Source organism: Pezoporus occidentalis, unplaced genomic scaffold (genome assembly GCF_034315485.1).
Source record: "Pezoporus occidentalis ecotype Australia unplaced genomic scaffold, CSIRO_AGI_Poc_V1 ctg94, whole genome shotgun sequence".
Lineage (NCBI taxonomy): Eukaryota > Metazoa > Chordata > Aves > Psittaciformes > Psittacidae > Pezoporus > Pezoporus occidentalis.
This window is the reverse complement of record NW_026916304.1, coordinates 281562-302306: the sequence shown is the minus strand read 5'-3', so window position 1 is coordinate 302306 and position 20745 is coordinate 281562. Positions and strand designations below refer to the sequence as shown.

Here is a 20745-nt window from a genome sequence, read left to right as displayed (position 1 = left end):
ATAGCATTTGGGTGGTATCTGGCAAACCCAGTGTCATTGTATCGCCAATTATGGGAAAGCTGGAAGGAAATGCACCAAACTAAGGACTCACAAGAAGGTAAACCCAGAGAGGGGCTCACCCTCTTGATCACCTTCCCCCAAACCTGCAAGTCTTCCATTCTCCATTCAAGCTTTGTTGATGAGAAATTCGCTTGATAAAGGTTTTTTTTATCCTGTATTGCACTCCCTGAAGAGGTGTAACCAAAGCTATAGGCAAGCATGCCTTTGTCAGACCAAGCAGCAAACCTGGGGAGAGGCTAGGACTGTTTTGAGATTTAATGTGATATAATGGCCAACTCCTATCCTAAAAGAGCAGCTGCTGTAGAGTCCTTTTGGGAGACCTGAAATGATGAAAAGCGACTCCTACATTCTAAGGACATGCAAGGTAAGGCAACAGGAGCCCATCTCAACAGCTAAGTGTTTCAAATGGCAAGCAGGACCAGAACTGGACAGATGTTGATGACGTGACTTGTCAGAAGCCAAACATGCGAGTGAGGGTAGAGTTCATAGGAGCAAGAGTGTAACCGTGGAATAAAGCATGACTCTAACCATAGACCACACAAGACAGAAGTTTGTGGATCACTGTGGGCACAGCTGCTGGACTGTGAGTAGCTGTTGGGGAAAAAACAAGTCTCCTATGCCACTAATACATCCTTTCCAAAAAAGTACCAATTCTTTTGCCCTGCCTACCACCCAACCAAAGCACCCAAGGGCCAGAAGAAATAAAACCTTGAAGTAAGGCAAAGGGAGCAGTGACTGTCAGTAAAACCAAACACAAACAGAAAACCAGAGAAAATCAAGTCTAACCATCAGTGCATATTCTCTATTCCTTCCCCAGAGGCTCACATGTTACCATTACTGTAACTGCTGTGCCCTAAAGGCCTCTGCACAACCACAGCTCTAAAGGGCAGCCTTTAACAGATGCCTGCTCTCCATCACACCTATTAACCCATTACCTCCTCGCACTGCTACTTTAAACACTTTCTATTCATAGCATTGAGAATGGGGCATTTCACAAGGAGGGCACAAGCAAGGCAGTCTGAAAATTAACTGTAAACTATGTTCATACTCTTAGTACTACTAGCACTAAATTTCCCACTCAAGTGTTTGGAACTGCCGGTGGCTTAAGATGCTGAAAACCGTGTATGCTCAAGAGCTGGAATTCTGGTTTCCTTTCCCTTCTGACAAGCTGTCAGCATCCTGCAGGTCACAAAAGGTAAATACACCTGAAATATCAACTCTTTCGTTCTTTTAGGGTGTTTTAAGTTCTGAAATGCTCCATCTTAGCTAGTCGGCATAGTGCATTAGGAGCCCAGGAGCTATATGTGATATGGAAAAAAGCACACGGCCCATGTCACAGAGGTGTCTCTATTCCAGCCCTTTCAGAAAAGGCCACATGGCTGCAAGCTGGGTTGCTTGGCCAGATGTGATTTACTCCTAACCTCAGTGTATTAGGAAGATACAACGGGCAAGGACTACCTGGGTCATCAAATCTACCCTCCTGTCATCAGGCAGCCATACCATCTATCTCTATCAACCTCTTGAACCGCATCTGAAAACTAGTTGAGGAGGAGTTGAGGAGGTAAATGAAGGCAAGGTAAGATACTACGATTAAACTGAAAATACTGCACCTGAGAAATGGTTTTAAACTATGCTACTAACAGGACATCTGAATTTGCAACATAAACCTGTGGCTCTGTAGGAGGCTGTTGAGCTCAACTACAGATAAGCTCCAAGGTGTAGTACAGCTTCATTCCACACAGAGAAACACTAGGTGATTCCAATCACTGACTCCTAAATAAAATATTCAAGTAAGTGAAGTGACAAAGAAGACTGAAGATCTTTTTCATTCCGATAACATTATTAACACACACACATACACCCAGTGATGAACATTTGATGGCTTGCTATATATGATACGTGAGTTTGTAGCCTTTTTTCATGAAAGGCATTAAAGGCATTTGCTATGGATTTTTGCTGACTATATTTTATACGACTGCTTTATGTGGAGGCTGAAGAGTTTCTGCCAAATTGGTTCCTAATTGTACCTCATCAAATACAACAAAACCATCTCTCAGTGAAATGATGTCTGCTACCATGCGATTTTCAATGACACAAATCACTTTGTGTCAGGCTTCTGGGAAGTTTGACTGAAAGTAAGAATCCAGTTTCCTGGTCTGGGGCTTCTGGATTTGTCCTGCATGTAAGAAAGCACTGAAAGAGCTTATAAATAAGGAATTCTCAGCCTGCAACATGGTCTTTAGTAAAGTTGAATGCTTTCACAACTGTGTTCATCACAAAAAGAACAGAGTTCAGAGGTGCTGCCTAAACGTGCATTCCTGAACTGTATTACTAGTGGCTGACATTTAAGAGCCCTGGATGACCAAGAGAGATTATTCTTGAAGTAACACCTCCAAATTCACTCAGATAAAAGTTTATGTTCCTGTATTGCTGATCAAAAGCATAGGATGCAATTGGGAATACACAGCACAGTAGATTTGTCCTATGAAAACTCCTACAAGAAAAGCAATTGCAATCCTATTTTGAGCAGATATTTTGGAAGAGGAAAAACAAAGAGCAAAGCATAGGCAATAATTACCAATGTCAGTCCATTCAGACAGTATTATCTTTTATGTGCAGACTGCCTGTAACACTCACAGTAATGACCTGGTAGGCAAGGCAACAAGCAATACCCTTTCCAACTCAGTTCTTAAAGAGTATCCCTTCCTATATGCTACATCACTTACATCGTTCATACTTCTGTTGATATCGTGTTACGCCACCAAGTGTGCTAAAGAATTCAGCATCTGTTACGTATCTTTCCACTATTTAGGGTAAACAGTATGTATTTAGCAAGAACCCTGTCTCTGTTGATTAACCACCCTGTTTCTCTCTTGCTTCCCCATTCTCTTCCACAGAATATCTGCCTGGGCGAAATCTCTGCCTGCACACACACCATATGGCACAATGATATAAATCAGATGAGACTAAGTTAATTGGTTGTATTAGACCCTATGAAACAGATTTTAAGTTCAATTATGAGCCTTTTTTCACCTATGCAGAGCACGGAGGTGTTGCCCAAGCCACGGAGGCCAAGCCAGGCTCTTGCACATGTAAGTTGTTTGCTTTATGAAAATACATCTGTACCACTCAAGTGCGCACACCTAAGAACAGACACGGCCATATCTAGAGCTCAAAAGATACATGAAGGCTCTGCCCAAGCAAAGCAATGAAAACACTGAAAGCAGCAGTCACACTGCAGTAACTTCACTTGCAGAGATGTCAGAACCAGGGTGAGACTGCAAACAAGTGCTTTTCCTGCTGTTTTTTTTTTTTTGAGCCATCTTAGTATCTTGATATGGAGGGACACACACAAGCCCCATGAGCATCACTTGTGATAGTTCTGCTATCTGTTAAGTATACCCCCCTGCCCAATTTCAGTTGAGCATTGCCTGCAATGAAACCCAAGGAACCTGTCACTTGAGTACAGCTTCCCAATCACAACAGTGCTAACAAGGTATTTTGGAAGGGAAGATCAAAGGACAGAGCAAATATGAAGTACTTTCTCAGGCAAAGGGAAAAACAAATCCTAAGGACCCTAATGATACAGTAGAAAACCAATACAATGCTGCTCTTGAGCTTGGACATAAATCAAATGCTGGTGTGCTCCCTGCTGCTTATGTGTGGTGTTGCTCATCATCAATATATTTGAAAAGAAAAAATCCCTTTAAAAAATGAGGGTTTAACTGAGAAAATGAGGGCAAACCCGGAAAATTGAATGATGCTGATCACCAACAAAGTACTTCCCACTAAACTCACTGAACAACTGGGAATTCTCAGGAAAAAAAAAACAGCAGCATAACTAGAAGAACTGCCAGAGATAAGGGTTGCAACTCAAAAGCAGGCTCCACACCAGGAGTCACCTGCCCTAGGCAAGTACAAGCTGCTTGTGGCTCCATGGGCTGGCTCTAATTCCTGGAAGAGGCAAGGGACTCCTGGGACCCAGCCAGAGAACCACAGGGATAGTCCTCCCCGGACAGATGGAGGCATCTGTCCCCTTTAAAAGGCAAATGAGCTTTTCCTACATGAAGTCTATCACCAGGAAGAGGAGAGCATCCATGCATGCTCCAGAGAAACAGGATCTGCTGTCAGCTCAGTTTTCTTCTTGGCAAGAAGGGTTAAGACTCCCCCAGCCAGAAAACCAAGAACAAGTAACACAGGACTGCTGGCAAGATAGCATCTCCTTACTCGGTGCTCTGGGTAAACACAGAGCATCGCATCAAAGACGGACCTGACTCTACCAGGCACTTTCCTGCTTAATGGGAATAACCTAGAGGACCCCGAATACTGCCTAACAGCTTGGATCAAAGAGGCCACAGGAATATTTGCTATGCTCCAGCTGAACTGGGGTTTGCACTATGGCAAAGATAAAAGAATATTTGTTTTTCCTCATTATGGGAAGCTTTTTCAACAAAATAATTAACTGTAGCATAACAGAAAGCTTCACTGTATTCGAAGTTGAAAGCATGTGTTGAAATCTGACTGTTCCACTGGAAATGGATTTGAAAGGGCCATGCAGGAATACGATAAAAAGAGAAGGGAGGCTTTTTGTAGAACTTTATATTTCTTCTTATTATTTTCTACTCTCTTAAAAGCATAACCATCAAAGCAAATAAAAGTTTAATAAGTAAAAAAACATTTTAAATGAAAAACCATGATTAACTTATTAAGACCCATTAAGTGTATAATTACAAGGATTCTATTACATTAAGATACCAATTTCTTTAAAGCCAGAAATAATACCTGCTGAAACTTTAATTATTTAAATGAGAAGAGAAAGAGGCATGTTATCTTCTCTGACAAAGATTAAAATCAATTTAATTGCTTCTCTGCTGCATTGACATGATTCTTGCTGTGAGTCAAGCAACCAAAAAGGGAAATTAATACTGCAGCTGTTAATCAAGTGATATTTGTGTGCTCCATCTTATTATAGCAGGAGAAGGAATAACTGCTACTTTAGAGACTTTGTCCACACTGTATTTCGTGGCATTTTTGTGCTCGAAAGAGCACCTTTGCTTAGTTTGAGTTGCGGCATCTCCAGGTGACATGCAGCCCAAGAAAACAGTGTGTTCCATGGTTCAATCCCCTCCTAAGAATTGTTCTGCCAAGGGTAAGGCTTGTTTCAGATTAAATCCCCCCTCGGGTATGTGGCTGGCTGGTCTGGAATTACAGAGTGACACCAAAAAGGGATGAAAATACAGCTGAGGAGGGGGCTGCCTCTGAATCAGAATGTATTTTCAAGGGAGAAAGCAAGTTGGGGGAAAAATCATCAATTTCAGTAAAATTAGAATACGCATCTGAAAACCTGTGAGAGCTGAGCACACAGCACAACCCATGGCTTCTAGCTGCTGGTTTAAAACTGTTTATCCTTGCAGCGCCTTTATGAAACCAAGTGGATCTTCAGCAACAGCTACAGTCGACAAATTAATGTAGCTGATGGTAGGGAAAATGGTATTGTGAGATATTTATGAGTTCTGAAATACAAACCCATGTGATGCCTCATCATCTCTTATCAGCCCTTGTTAACTTTACAGATGATGAGAAGCACCAGAATAACTGAGGTTGTCAAAACTAATAGATCTCAGAGGCTCGGCACCGGCACAGTTCAGTTGCATCTACAGTCCACTTCTGAGGAGTTTTAACTCCTTCACTCCACTGAGCAGGAATAAATCCCATTTACTGCTCACAGCACCAGGCACTGACCTGGCTATTTCAGAATGTGCAGGCAGCACTTCTGGGTAAGAACTTCTTACTTGGCAAATACCAAGCACCTTGTTTTAAACAAGTACTGCCGGGATCTGATTGGAAACTCCAGGATCTGGAAAGAGCAGAATTAAAGGTACAGTTCTTGGAGAAAAAGAAATACAACACATTCACTTGATCCATGCATGTCCAGGATGGGGCCAGGCAGGACCCACTCTGGAGAGATACTGGAACCCTTTTGAACACAATGGTGGGGACAAAGGAAAGCATCAGACAAGCCCCTAGGACTGCCTGTGAACACAGCAGCATTGCACTGACAGATCACTGGAACAGGTTGCCCAGGGGGGTTGTGGAGTCTCTTACGTTGGAGATATTCAAGGCCTGCCTGGACAAGTTCCTGTGTGATGTACTCTAGGTTACCCTGCTCTTGCAGGAGGGTTGGACTAGATGATCTTTTGAGGTCCCTTCCAACCCTTAGGATTCTGTGATTCTGTGATTGCATGACGTGTTTCCTTATCTCCTCATAAGTAAATACATCTGGTACATGGGAAGCTGAACTCGCAAGGCTCCTGGAGGCCTTGCAAGCCACACAGCTCCCCAAGGAGCTGCAGGGAGCAGAGGCAGGTATGAGGCTCCCACACACTGGGCAGTGCACGATAGCTGCAGGAGATGCTGCATCCCAGACAACAATGCTGGCATGTCCTGGAGCAGCAAAGCGGGGCCTCAGGGAAGAGCTCAACAAATCCAAGCTCCTATTCAGTACAGGAAAAAAGGCAAGGAACCTAAAAGCAGCCTCTGACCAGCATCAAAGACTATTTCCTGTCCCATTTTGTATCCCGATGAGCCTGAATTCGACCAGGTTTGGAGGAGGATGTTAATGCCACTGAGAAGGACAGAACATGAGTAAGAGTAACCACAACCATGCAGAGGAAAATAAATCCATCATGGAGATGAGACAAGAAAACCAGCGAGCTTTCACTGTGCCTGGCAACCACAGGCAGCTTCTGCCTGTGTGCATGCAGGAGGAAGCCTCAGCTGAACACAGCACTACCAGGGGCTTGAAACAAGCCACGGCATCAGAGTAAAGCTTTCACTTGACTAACATGGCAAACAAATATATCCAAGAACAATCACATCCTCTGGGAACAAACAGAAAACAACCAAAGAGGGTTAGAGGATAGTGATAGAATGAGCCCAGTTTTATTTTCCACAACATGTGACATAGCAAGCTTCACTCGCTTTGATGACTGTCAAAAAAGGTCCTTATCACCAAGAGATATTCTGTTCATTTTCTAGGCAAAAGTGGGATTAACTCTCATAGGAGTCCTAGGTATAATCCTACGTATCTCTAGGAATAAACAGAAGTGTTATCCTTGTTCAACAAGGATAATGTCATGTTCCCTCACATCTTTTCCATCTTACCCCTCGCTGTAGACCACCACAGAAGTAAGGGAGCTCTTGGCACGGGCTGTGAGAGCCACATATGTTTGGCAGCAATTTTTGTCTCTACATGGTTACACTTCAGTCAGGCTACCATTACCATTTATATTGATTGGTATGTGATTGTCGTGTGGCCAACTGCATTCCAGACTGAGGAACTGACTAAGAACGCAAGAAAAGGGAAGACAAAACCAGCCAAGAGCCACAAAATCATTTGAGATAATTCAGTCATATTCTTTCTCATGAAACATTAAAGCAAACCACAGAAAAACTGAAACACAATTCAGCACTTCCCAGTCAGTTTGGTGCTCACCTTTGGAAGAGTGGAGGATCCTTAGGGGGCAGGGAAAGCTGGTGGGAGGGGGAGAACAGCATAAAAGCCTCCTGGCTCTTAGGGTACCCATTTGAATCTGTCACCAGAGAAGAGCATCCACGCATCTTGAGTGCACCTTCAGCAGCTTGCACAAAATGGGCTTGAAACCACAATCCAGACCACAGCCGTCCCATCCCCAAAAGCAGTCCACACAGACCCTAGAAAGCCACGCATCTGGAGTACCCAAGCTTCCCTTTACCTGCTGTAACACCAGCTCACAGCCAACAGACAACTGAAGCAGGATTGAATGATGCTGTGGCCCAACCAACATTATGCATAGTCAGAGACCCCTTGAAAATGCTACACATAGTGCTTCACACTGCTGAGGTCCAGTGCAGACCCAATGCATTTAAAGGGTCTGGAGAAAAAGAGAAATGAGGAAAATAACTGTGGAGTTTTGAGGGATGCCATTACTCCTCTTTTGTGGGAACTTGCCAAGTGAAACCGGTTTTTGGTATTGATTTCAAATAAAAGAAAGCACGAAGTTGATTCATGCCATTCTTCTGGACATAAAAGTGTTTTTCAATGTGTATTTTGATACATTACTGTGGAAACTCTTCCAAAAGTCATCTTTATTTTCAGAGCACTTGACTTGCACAAACAGTAGATGACCATAGCTTGCTGTTATTAACTATAACCCTTAAATCCTTCCACTCCTCTGAACAACACTAATTCCAATAGGATTTTTTGTACTTCTTTCATCTTGCTGTAGAGATGGAGAGAAATGTTTTCCAACTGCTCAGCATGGTGCTAAGCTTTTCTTGCGGGTGTAATTTCACTGAAGGAAAATAGGTCAGAACCCAAGGTCAACAATATCTATTTTTCTTGGTGGTGGTGGTGCCTTCATGTTCTTCCCTACCATGTAATAGTTCTGACATGGAAAGCAGCATTAGGGAGCACGTCAATCTGCTGGTATGGAGAGAGCCTGCACTGTGATGGTAAGTGTGCAGGAGAACTCCTGCTTGCTGTGCTGGTGTGCTGAGAAAGGAGTTGCATTTCTCTATAACCCTACACAGAACACCAAGTTATCCACGTGAGACAGTCACATTTTCCTGGATACTACCAGCCGGAACAAAAATAGAGATGAGCCATATTTTGTAAGCAATATTTTGGCCTCAACAGTCTTTTTCTCAGCCAACAGCATCTCATGAAATTAGAAAGAGTGTGTTCAAAACAGGTTTCTGGTCCTGTACAGCCTGCCAGGAAGCAAAAGGACATTAGAAGCTTATCAGGCTTCTAACATCTGAATTTCTTCTTCAGTCATGCATTCTCCCTTCTTTCCTCATGACTTCTTCCAACACTGATAATTTGCAGCTAGGATCACAGAAACAGGAAGGAGTGAAAGGCACCCCCACATCTTTCATCACTGGTCGGTTTTATATTCTGGTGGCACAGGAACATAACTAACAGCTTAGCATTCATCAAGGGAGGATGTACAGTCATCATCAGGGACACAGGAAAAACACAGAGGGAAAGATATGAAGATTAGTGGCGAAATTTAGGAGATTGAGAGCTGGGAAGCCCCACACTTGAGGCACCTAACCGGATTCTACAGCAGCGGTTCTTTAAGGATGTTTGCAATGATTAATTCACGCTTTACTGCTCTATCACCAACATCTGCAGGAAGTTAACCTCTCTGTCTCAATTTTCACTTCTGCAAATTACAGATTATAGTTACAAATGATGGGCTAGGGATTAGTTAATATTTTAAAGGGACCTAAGACTTGAAAGTGAACAGAAGAATTGCCATCAACTACTGGGAAAACAAAAAAACAAGCCAAAACAAACTGTATGATGTCTATGGATGTATAATTCAATACTGTATGGAAAGAATTAACTCTGGTTTGTATGTGAGACATGCTGGGAGAAAAAAAGGGAAAGAAACGGAAGCCTTTAAAGATAGATAGCAGTTGTGAAAGAAAATATACAGTGAGCTCAGAGCCCTACAAATGCTGTCAATTTATGGAAAGAACAACTATAATATTATATATAACTAATATAGAATAATATAACAAATATTATTCCAGGTCCTGACAACCCTTACATGTGACTCCACAACCAGGTTCCACCTGGGAGGTTAAGTGTGGGTTTACAGCACATTTACCACTCTCCAGTATCTACCCACAACTATGCTTTTACTGCCCAGTAAATGCAAGACAGCTTGTATCACATTCATTGTCCAGGTCATGTAACTTCAGCTATATCATTAAAAATACATGAATCTAAGGTGTTAACAACAGCAGGTCCTGTACGGCACCAGCAAACAAAACCTGACAGGAAATCCAATACAACAAAACATACGCCAATGCAAGATGATGTGAAAATGGCCCTACTGCAAGTCCACGTGCTGAACAGGCATTTAAATCTTATTATGCATGATTATACTGCACTATTTGGGCACATTTCTAGATAGCTATAAAGAAATATTATGCCTGGTGCTGCTAATTCCCCACATGTAGCGGATGGTTTCACCATAGTGAAAATGTGTGTTTCAAAGTCAGACCCAATGTAGAGTGGGTAACAATGGAAACTATGGCATCCTTTTCAAAGATACAGAGTTCAGAGGTTAAAGAAAAAGAAAGAAAACCAAACTCAAATGCAAAGCAAACAGAGAATACAGCACTGATTTACGGGACCTTTTGTAACAAATAGGGGAGCCAGAAGCGAGATGCTGATGCTTTCTTTACCTTTGTCGTGTAGGAGAGCAGCTGCACAAAGCACAGATAAGATGTGAGGATCCAAACAACTGAAAGTTACTTTATGTGACTGGGGTATCAGAAAAGTGGAACTGCCAGCTCCAGTCCCAGAAGAAAGCTCAGCAAGCATGAAAAGCAGCAGTGCCACCTCCATAACCCAGTGAAGGAAAACAAACACCCTTCTGAACCTCTCAGGCAGCACAACCACATCAAGTTCTGGCTCCACTGGACCCCACTGCAGAAACACTTCGTCTTGCAAGCTTATTTCTAAAGAATTTCTCCAGAGGGAAAGAACTTACCAGCTTTTATTGTTGGAAAATAAAGAGTGTAAATACATGCACTCAGGGCAAATCAGACCATCTCTGTCACTAACTCCCTGCAAGCATGAGCTTGTTTTACTTGACACAGACTTACATTTGGGCTCAAAAGCATCCTTGTGAGTCTCTCCCACCCTCCCTGAATGCAACCCTTTCTCAGGGTCTGCCAGCAATCAGCAGAGACAGCTGCCTTTTACAGATCATGAGCTGGGGAGCAAAGAGAGATGTTTCAGTACCCCTTTCTGCTATCACCCTTTAGGTTGAGAAATGGGCTTGGCAAAGTGCTCACCAGCTCCTATGAATTTATGCTCTTTGAGACCAGTGTGAGTGAGGACAACAAGGCCCAGCATTTTATGTTTGATATCCATAGTTCAAAAGGAATTAAATGAGCATGAGGTTCTGGGGGAAGGAGGGGCTTTTCACCCAGGTATCTTCAAAGAGACTGGCAAAAGACAGCATTGTTTATTCCACTGCTGACTCCTGAAGCTTCCTTCAAGCTGGGCCTGAAGGAAGCCCTCTCATACAGAAAGCAGGTCCCTACAGAGGCTGGGGCTGGTTTACAAAGTGCAGCTGAGGTGGAGGAGCCAGGACCTGTGTGTGCAGTCAGAGGGAGGTTACAAATGCTCTATGTGCAGTACTCAGTGCCAGCTATCACACACAACCACCACCAGTTTAAACAGGGGCTTTACTACTTACAGGAGCTTCATAAAGCTTTGCCGGGATCTGTCTGGGACTTCAGATTTCTGTATTCCCTATTGAGATGTAGCTGAGCCAAAGAGATGAGATTCACCAGGATCAACTCCTTGCTCTGCCAAACACAGCACATATTGTATCAGTGCCTTCAGTCTCCCATAGCCCAGAGCACAAGTCTTTTTCTTCCACAGAAAGAAACATTTACAGAAAGTGAGATAATATAGATTTGGAAAAGTGTTAATTGCAACTAAATACATAAAACATATGTCTGTTACTAATGTATATTAAAAATATAGTTAAATATAGCAGTTTGTTTTCCATCACTAAAGCTGTGTAACAGCTCGTGCAAGATAGATGCAAGAGGGCAACATCTCGAGACAGCACATTAGTATTCTCTCTGGTCACTTTACAGGTGTCTTATGGATGTCCTATGTACTGAAGACAAAAGATCGCTGCTTTTCATGGACCTTTGACATATAAAACCCAAGTATCAACTCCACCTCCCTCGTGAAGGGCAGAAAATCCTCTTCCAGTTTCTATGCAGATGGAGACAAGATGATGAATCATCTACGCTCTAATCTGGACTGCCCCATAGCATCATTAGCTTTGCCACACTACTGACCATAGTGGATCCACTCCCAAGAGTGTGGCTGCCAGCAGGAACCAAGCCCAGGGCTTTCAGTTACAGCAGCACAAGTTACTACCACCAAAACCAAAATCAATTACCACTAACAACCACCATAAAAAAAACACATACACACAGGAAAAAGAACACTGATGCCTGATCTGGTTTCCAGAAAAACAGAACCTTGGGTGGATAACAGCAGAATAATGACCCTAAAGCCACAGACATTCTGGTCACATTTGCACCAACCCCAGCATCTCGGTGGTATCCTCCAAGGTAGGGTTTTCCCCTTCTCCATCTAAGGCTTAGTTCACATTTAGAGGCAATCCATAAGGCTTCCAGAGCAGATACCATTCTCTGCATCTGTCAAGAGTTCCCAAACTCATTTGTATACTACACTAGGGTTTTTTTACCTCCTGCTGCCCAGAGGCTAAATCCTCGTTACACTAAAAGGAATCAAGAGAAGCTGAAAGCGTTCAGAGCATGGGGTAGGCTGTTTCTACCATAATAATGACTTTCATGCATTTAGGTCTTACAAAGCTGGTTATATACGCAGAACAGATACATGTATAAGAAGGTCAGATGTAATGGAGTGAATCTGACATTCCTAACCAGTGGATATGGAATTTCTTTGATAATACTATAGAGAGAAGTTGGAAATAGCAGTAGAAAACTATTTCTTCCTGTACAAAGAATTAAAACTTAATACTGCAGAAGAAAACTTCACTGAAGTTTTACCACATTTTGTCCTTGCTGAATAGTCCTGGCTTCAGCAGCTGCAGCAGGAAATGTAACTGTCACTACAGTGAATAAAGAAGTAAGTGGTGCTATAATGCAGCTGCCCCCAATAACAGCATTAGTATGAAGCCTCTAGTGGAAACCACACAGCAAACCAGATATGCATTCTGACTTCATAAAAATGTGCTTCCATTGAGCTTCTCAGTCCATAGTCTACAAAGTGTATGTATCGGAGTTTATGTTTCCTTCTCCTTCAGAGAGGATGGAAAAGAGCAGGTACCTTGCTTGCCCACTGCTGATTTGGGCTTCCTCCCTATAAGACACTTACAATGAAAACCAGTGTTCAGGTCCTCTCCACCTCTGCCACACTTCCCCAGAGCTAAAGAGTTCCTCTTGTCTCTCCCCATAGCCAGTGTTACTGCAAACCCTCTTTCCCCTTTCCTATGTTAGTGACATGGGTTAGTGGTGGACTTGGCAGTCTTGGGGTAAAGGTTGGATTTGATGATCTTAAAGGTCTTTTCCAGCCTAGTGGATTCTATGATTCTATGTTGTATGTAACACAACCTCCACCCATCCACTGCAATCAAAACATGGGTGCTGGAACAATGCCCTGTGGGAAAAGGGACAAGGTAAGATCTAGTCCCTCATCAATGCCAGCCTGCAGATTCCATCAGAACACTGATTTCAGGGGGAAAAAGCATCCTGTTCATTTTGCTGGAAAACTCCAAGAGCAACAGACTTACACAGATGGACAACAGGGTAACAAACAGATCTTTGGCAGTACAAAAAAGCAGTTAATGACAAACCGCTTTTATCAGTTTCAAGCTGAATAGCTTGTTTAATTCTCCTGTAGAGTCTCAGTTAAATATAATCTAACTTAAGACAACTCTTCAAGCCAGGCCATTTCCTTAGTAGACAAGCTCTTTCCATAGCAATGAAAGACGATTCTTTTCTAAGGTCACCCTTAGACAGCTTGCCCAGATAAAGATGAAAACATTAACAAGAATCTGCTCTGAATTCCAGAGAAACATCATATTTAAAAGGAAAAGAGTTAAATATCAGAGAAGTTTGTGTCAGGTGGGAAGTGTTGCTATCTACCCATTCAGCACTTCTGAAACATATCGATTCAGTTATCTGCAAGCTTGCCCATAAGCTCCCTGGAGGAATTACAGCTCATGCATATGCAAGCCCCAAAGAGGTTTTGTTCAAAATTTAATCGTATGGCAGGAAAATAGCACCAGTTTTATTGTATACGCTAGCTCAAGTTGCAAGACACCGTCACGTTTCTGAAGAGGTGAAAGAACCGGGTAGCGTTGGTGAGGTGATGGGAATCATTTAAAATGTCCAATCCAGCAGTTATCCAAGATATTCACATAAAGCAGACGGAAAACCTAAGGCAGTTGTGAAGGAAAGTGAGTGAGTGTGCAGAGGTTTAAGCATTAAAGGTAGGACTAATGTCTCACGTGCTAAACTCGAAAGAACCCATTAGGATTTCCTTCTTTCCCCGCTGACAAAAAAAGTCTAGAATAAAGAAATGCCTGCATTTTCTGAAAGGAATTGTTTCATTTTACTGGGTTGTTTTTTTTTTTTTGTTTCAGCGGCTGGGGTTTCACATCTCTGGTTTCTGTTCCTTCCAGCTTACCATTCCACTTCTATGCTGGAGTGTGGCAAGCATACCTAGTGCATCTTTTAAAACACCTTATTTGCTTACAACCTCATATTACTTCTGTTTCAGTGTTTCCTCTTCTGCCTTTCCTCAGTTTGTCTTACTTTGTGCTCTACAAAGAAAAAAAGTCAGCTACCTCAAAAGCTTTAGAACAAAAAGCAATTAATTTGCCTCAAAACGGACCTTTTTCTCTGCAATTGTATTGCAATTTCACCTGTCCCTGGTGAGTCTAGTTCTTCTATAAATAAATATAAATAAAGGCAGGGTATCACTGCTGGATGGCACTTTCCTCCTCAGCTGCCAATCATAGAATGGGAAGGGACATTAAAGCTCATCCAGTTCCAACCCCTGCCACGGTCATGGACACCCCACACTAGAGCAGGTTGCTCCAAGCCCCTGTGTCCAACCTGCCCTTGGACATTGCCAGGGATGGGGCAGCCACAGCTTCTCTGGGCACCCTGTGCCAGCGCCTCAGCACCCTCACAGGGAAGAGCTTCTGCCTTAGATCTAACCTGAACTTCCCCTGGTTCAGTGTGAACCCATCACCTCTTGTTCTATCGCTACAGTCCCTAGTGAAGAGTCCCTTCTCCAGATTTCTTGTATAATCAAGAGGGGAAACTTTTTGCTGCAAGTCACTGCGGGAGCTTGCAGTGCTACAGGAGGCATTCACACTAGCAGGTCTTTTCCATCACATACACTTATTCCCAACCAATGAGTAACTATGTAGAGGGAGCTTATGATTATTATGGAGGCTGTACAACTACACATGATTACAGGGGCTGTGTGATTACACCAAAATAAAACTGATTTTCTCCTTAAAACTCTAAATAATATATCAACAATTCAATCTTAAACACCCATTGTCAATCAGAAAACCCACAGATCAGATGCTGGGCTGCTATGGGGCCATGGTTTATCTACGAGATGTCTTGTTAAGAGACACCAGCATGCACCACAAGAGCAGACCTGAACACTGTCAATGAATACAGTAATTAACCAGGGACAGATCTGCATCCCTGGTAGCACATGGGGTTGAGTGGTAATCAGTCTCTTGCTAGAAGTTGCAAGACAGAAAGCAATAGCTTTTCCTGCTGTACCTTTGTTTTGCTATGCAAGTTAGAATAATTTCCTCCTCCACTTTTAATGTGCATTTTACAGTCAATTTAACACATCCATTAGTCACCAAAATCTGTGCAAATTAGTGCATTTCCATCAACTTCTGACCAACTCGTGACATGGCAGCATTAAAATAATTCCAAAATCCTATGCTACAAGCACATTATTTACACCCTATAGGTAAACTACAACTAGAAAGAAATGCCACCTTGCTTTAATCTCTTGGATGTATGACACAGCTGCAAATCACAGTCACCTTTGTACACACATCTGTAAAGTGGAGACACACTGTGGCGGTGATCACTGAGGAAGACCCACCAGGAAAACAGACTCACTGGGATAACTGGGAGGTAACAAAGCACAAACCCATGTACTGCATGCTTAAAGCAGTAATATACACTACTAATATATAAGAGTAATATATAATTAACTCTTTTAATTCAGCAGCTATCACCTACCCAGAGGAAGAAACATCTCAGTGGGTGCTTCCCCATCTGAGGCCTGGCACAGGTCTCGGTGCCCAGCTCTTGTTTTAGAGGTACAGCCTCCAAATCTGAAGTTATCTGCGGGATTTTAAGGGTCCTTTATAAGGGATGAAGATGCTGTGTTTTTCCCTCAATGAAACGATTCTTCAACCTGTCTGCCTTGAGCAAACTTCAAACTCAACAGTTCACAAAATCAGACAGTAAGTCATAAGAAATAGAACTCATTATGTACGTTATGCTTGCCCTTCACACCTCTATAATGCAAGTTGCACGTTTTATATCACTGTATGATACACTTGCAATAGCATGCAGGTGGCATTATCCAGGAAAGCCTGACCTAGATGAGGAATGCTGCATTTCTACCACATTTCCCTTCCCTCTCAGCCTTTCTTCCCCTCTTCTGTCTCTGTTCCATCGGTTGAAAAGCAACAATACCTCTATTAGTATTTAATTTGAATTTGTGTTCTCCATTTGTCCTCTCCAAAACAGGTCTTAGATCAGAAAGAGGAAAGCAAAAGAAAATCACTACCCTGCGTAGAAACCCAGCAGTATATAGAAGGTACTTACCCAGCTCCACTGTTAGGCTAAAGGAGGAAGATAAAAAGCTTCAAATACCAGGGAAAAGCCAATCTCTTGTATCCATGTTTAAGAAGGCAACCTCATTTTCCAGAACAGCTGAGCTTGCAGCCCATAGGATTGTGAAAGGCAGTATTATACGCTCAGGCCACACGCCTGGGTGTCCAGTTTCATGCTACTATTTTGGAAAGTTGTATTATACAGCTGCTTATTGTGACTCTTTATTTGGCTTTTACCACAATCCCTATTACCAGGTTTCAAGAACTTCCAGATGTGCCTATTAAGAGCACTGGCAGCTTTCCTAGAGGAAAACAAATCTCATCTTTGAGTTGTGCTTGGCAACACCAAACTTTCACACGTGTACATCCACACTGCCTGTCACAAAGATGGAAAAGCCACCTTGGGCCCAAACTCTCCATTACCCCAGAGGGAGTTACAGATATGAAAGAAGAAAAATCAAAAGGCTTTGTGATTCCTCTGTGGCACACTGAGCCTGTAAAACTAAACCAGCTCTATTTCATCCTATTCAAATCCCCACAGTTCAAGTGAAATTTAATTATACCTTCACTTTGCATAATTAAACAGTCATTGCATGGCTTTCTAAAGCATATAAAATGACTAATGAGTGTAGTGGTAAAACTTTCAGCAGTACTAAGTGGTTTTAGGAGGCTACAGGTATGTCTAGACAGAAGCTAACTTGCATAGAAGCAGCACTATTTTGTTCACCCAGTGGGATTAAGCAGCTCTCCACATATGCCATGTTTTTGCAGCTCGACTATTTCTAGCATTTTATCTCCCCAATTTACAGCTCATCCAAGTAATTGCATCGTGTAGAACAGATATAGCCAAAATCCTGATTATCAGATAAAACTCAGTATCTTAGCCATGAAGGAGCTTCTGAAACTTTCATAGTTTTGCTGGAACAGTAGTTATAGTACCAGCAACTGAACCCTTAGCACTGGTTCATTCCAGTACATTAACTGACTGAGAAACATTATTTTTTTCTACTTCTGCACTAAAAATGCTCATATTACATGAAGCTTCCTGTCTTGTGTTTGCCCTGGAGGAATTCTTAGATCAAATTCACCATGTTTTGGTAGGTTTCCTCTTCCCAGGTTTTCCATGGCATGCTCATCCTAGTGGTATCAGCTGTTCTTAATTCATTCTTCTTTGAGAAGAGGTGCTAATGAGTTTTGGTATCTCTGGCAGCAGGGCATGAAAGCTTTTCCTAACTTTTTTCCTTTGGAAAACTGGTATTTTGTAAGCAGCTAGAAATAGGATTCAAACGTATCATTTGAAGTAGTTATCTCTCATTTTGTTTTCTCTCTCATTTCCTTGTCTTCTCAGAGAGATTGCCTTTGCTGATAGAACAGTTGCTGAAGGATGCATCTTACAAAATCCTTTCTTCATACACCGGCACAGGTGATAGGGGCTTTTCAGTCAACATGTTGAGCACAGAACATAATTAACAATAGCCTGCTTTGGGAACATGCTTTATGTTTGACATGCTAGGTGAAGTGTAATGGTTTTTATCATTCTCCTTGGAAATTCTACAGAAACCCTTCACTCTGCCCACTGAGTGCTACCTCTTCTTACATAAAACTACTCAGATAAAGTGACCAAGGATAACGCAAGTTGATTTGACTAGAGCAAACAGTTTGCTTTTCTTTTCAGTTCAGCCTGAACAAGTCAGTAGGTCATAGCTTAAAACAGCATTTCGAAGCACAATGCATACACTACGAATGTTCCTTGTAAGTAACCTGAAAAAAGCAGTAACTAGGACTCCTTTCTGAGAAATACACTGTGCTGTGCTTCAAGTAGTGAAAAAAAAGAGCGTTTTAACTTGTTTTACAGGTTTGTACTCAAGTACAATCCTAATGCAGAATGGTAAAGACTAAAAGGGAAAAACCACAGATGGAGTAATATATACATACCAAGATATGAAAGTATAAATAATGTAAGCGTATGGCATATATGTGAAGCTGCTGAGATGATCAGGCAGAAGTCAAATAAGGGCAGCAGTCCCCATTTTAGTTTCCAGTCATAAGATGAACGGTCTTCTCATACTTCAGAAACACTGGAACAGTCCTTTTTCTTGACAGACTATTACCACACTCCCCAGACGAAACATTTTTTACTTGACTTCTATTACTTAGTTTCTGAAAGCACACCTTGCTCAATTGCTGGCAACTGTGCAGAGCACACAGAGCTCACTACAGCAATGCTATGATTTAGCATTTCCAGAGATTCACATGGAGCTGATAGGTGTGTGTAGGGAAAGGCCACCTAAAGTTTCCAGTGTACAGATGGATGGAATAACAATACAGGAGAGACCCTGACTACGGAAAAGCAACCTTGGAAGTCCACTAGACTGCATAAACTAAAAATGAAAGCTAATGAGAGACTCATGAAGAAGCAGGGAAAGAGCGAGCTTTGGTCAGGGAGGGATGGAAAGCAGAAGCAGCACATTATGAAAACCTGATCACAGCACAGTAACTGAGATTGATTCTGTTCTGACCTTGGGCTTGGCTATGTTTTGGTAAGGGGTAACTAGAAGCCAACATAGACAAAAGTGGAAACTGCTGGAAAACAGTTGCCCAAAAGACAGCTGAGATACACAACTATAAAACTGAATTAAGATAAATAAGTGACTGACTTTTCCTTAGAGAACTGGCTCCTCAGCAGCCTGAGGTGCTACAGCACCAGGAGCACCTTGGGATCTCTACAGAGGCACTTGCCTGAGGGATGCTTAAATCTGATCTTCTAACATCGCCTGGAGCCAGCAGAGCCTTCAGCTGGGTCTGGTGCTCCCCAAGCACACAGCAGCAGTGGTTTAACAGGATTGCCACCTTCACCCCTCTGCAGGAAGCTGCCAGCTCTGCAACGGAGTCAGGGAAGCTCACACCCCACCTCAGACTCAGTGTTTTAATACAAATCTGCCTTTGGCATCAGTGTAAGCCGCACTGACTGAAGCACAAGCACGTTTTCCTTCTGTGCAGAGAGCAAACCACCAGAGACACTCCTGTCTTCAACTGCTGTTGGAAAACTTGCCACTACCATGGCATCACAAGTGTAACACAGAGAGTGTCCTGAGCAGGACACCCAAGCACCATGCTTCTTCTCACCCTCGTTCTGTTCTCCTCAAGGGCAATACTGCACCAGACATGGGGAGGTGATTGCGAGTCATGCCCAGTGAATGATGCCCTACTTGGATTTGGGAACTTGTCGGCACCACAGGCAATATCCTGCAATACAGTAGCATTTGCCACACAGCTTCCTTTTACTCGAGTGTGATGCCAGTTTGGGCAGGTGGCAAAGTAAACTGGGGAGGAAATGCAGTTACCTCCTCTAGCACTTTAAGACTAACCCTCAGAAACAAAGCTGGTAGCACTCCCTGCAAGTGTTATCACTGTAAAAGCAGCAATGAACACCAAGGATTTAAGAAACAATCCTCACTTACAAATGCACACTGATTTTCAATGAAGTCATTTTCACATTGTTTTGCTTGGACTTCGGGTTCGCTGTCACCACTGGTTTACAGTCGAGGTATCTCTCTATAACATTATTACTGCTATTATTTTGCTTCCAACAATGAGGAAAATAATATGAAAGCAAAAAAACAAAAGGAGAGAAGAATTCCATTTGACTTCCTTTTCTTTCTGGGTAGAATTGCCCGAAAGCTGAAAAGAACACATAACCTTACCAGGTAAAAATGCATTTGTTTCGGAACAGCAACACAGATCGTATTGGCTTTTCAGCAGCAATGCTCCTAACAGGCCGACCACAGGAAATTAAGAATGGACAGCTCTGGGAAAGCTTCTCCTCATTCACATTCTAGGTGAGCGGTAGTCTTTTCCTTCCTCTCTCAGCACCTTTCCACTACAAAGCATCCCCATAGTAGAAGGCTGTCATGCAAGAGGAAGAGGTCATGTGAAGAAATTAAAAGCAATACAACCTGCTGATGGTATCAATTATCAACCTGGTGATAGCAGACCTTCCAATTCAGGCCTGTCTTAATTTGGCTAACAAGTAGGATAGCCCCTGAAAGAGCAATCACAGTAAAAATGTATGAATAGAAACAGGGCAAAGAGGTAAAGAGTGCCTGTTTGGTGATGCTGGACACTTCACACACTCACCCTTGGCAATACAAAATGAGTAAACCTTAGAACAACCCCCTTGTCTATTTTTCATCCACACATAGTACCTATGGGACCCGAC

At 42.5% G+C, this 20745-nt stretch overlaps 1 long non-coding RNA gene across 1 annotated transcript in view; it reads right to left on the bottom strand.

Moving 5' to 3' along the window:
• Positions 1-20384, bottom strand: part of LOC134157300 (uncharacterized) — a 30542-nt gene extending 10158 nt beyond the window's left edge. The window contains exon 1 of the long non-coding RNA XR_009962272.1: positions 20231-20384. This is a non-coding gene — a long non-coding RNA (uncharacterized LOC134157300). The remainder of the gene's footprint in view (positions 1-20230) is intronic.
• Between the last annotated feature and the right edge of the window lie 361 nt (positions 20385-20745).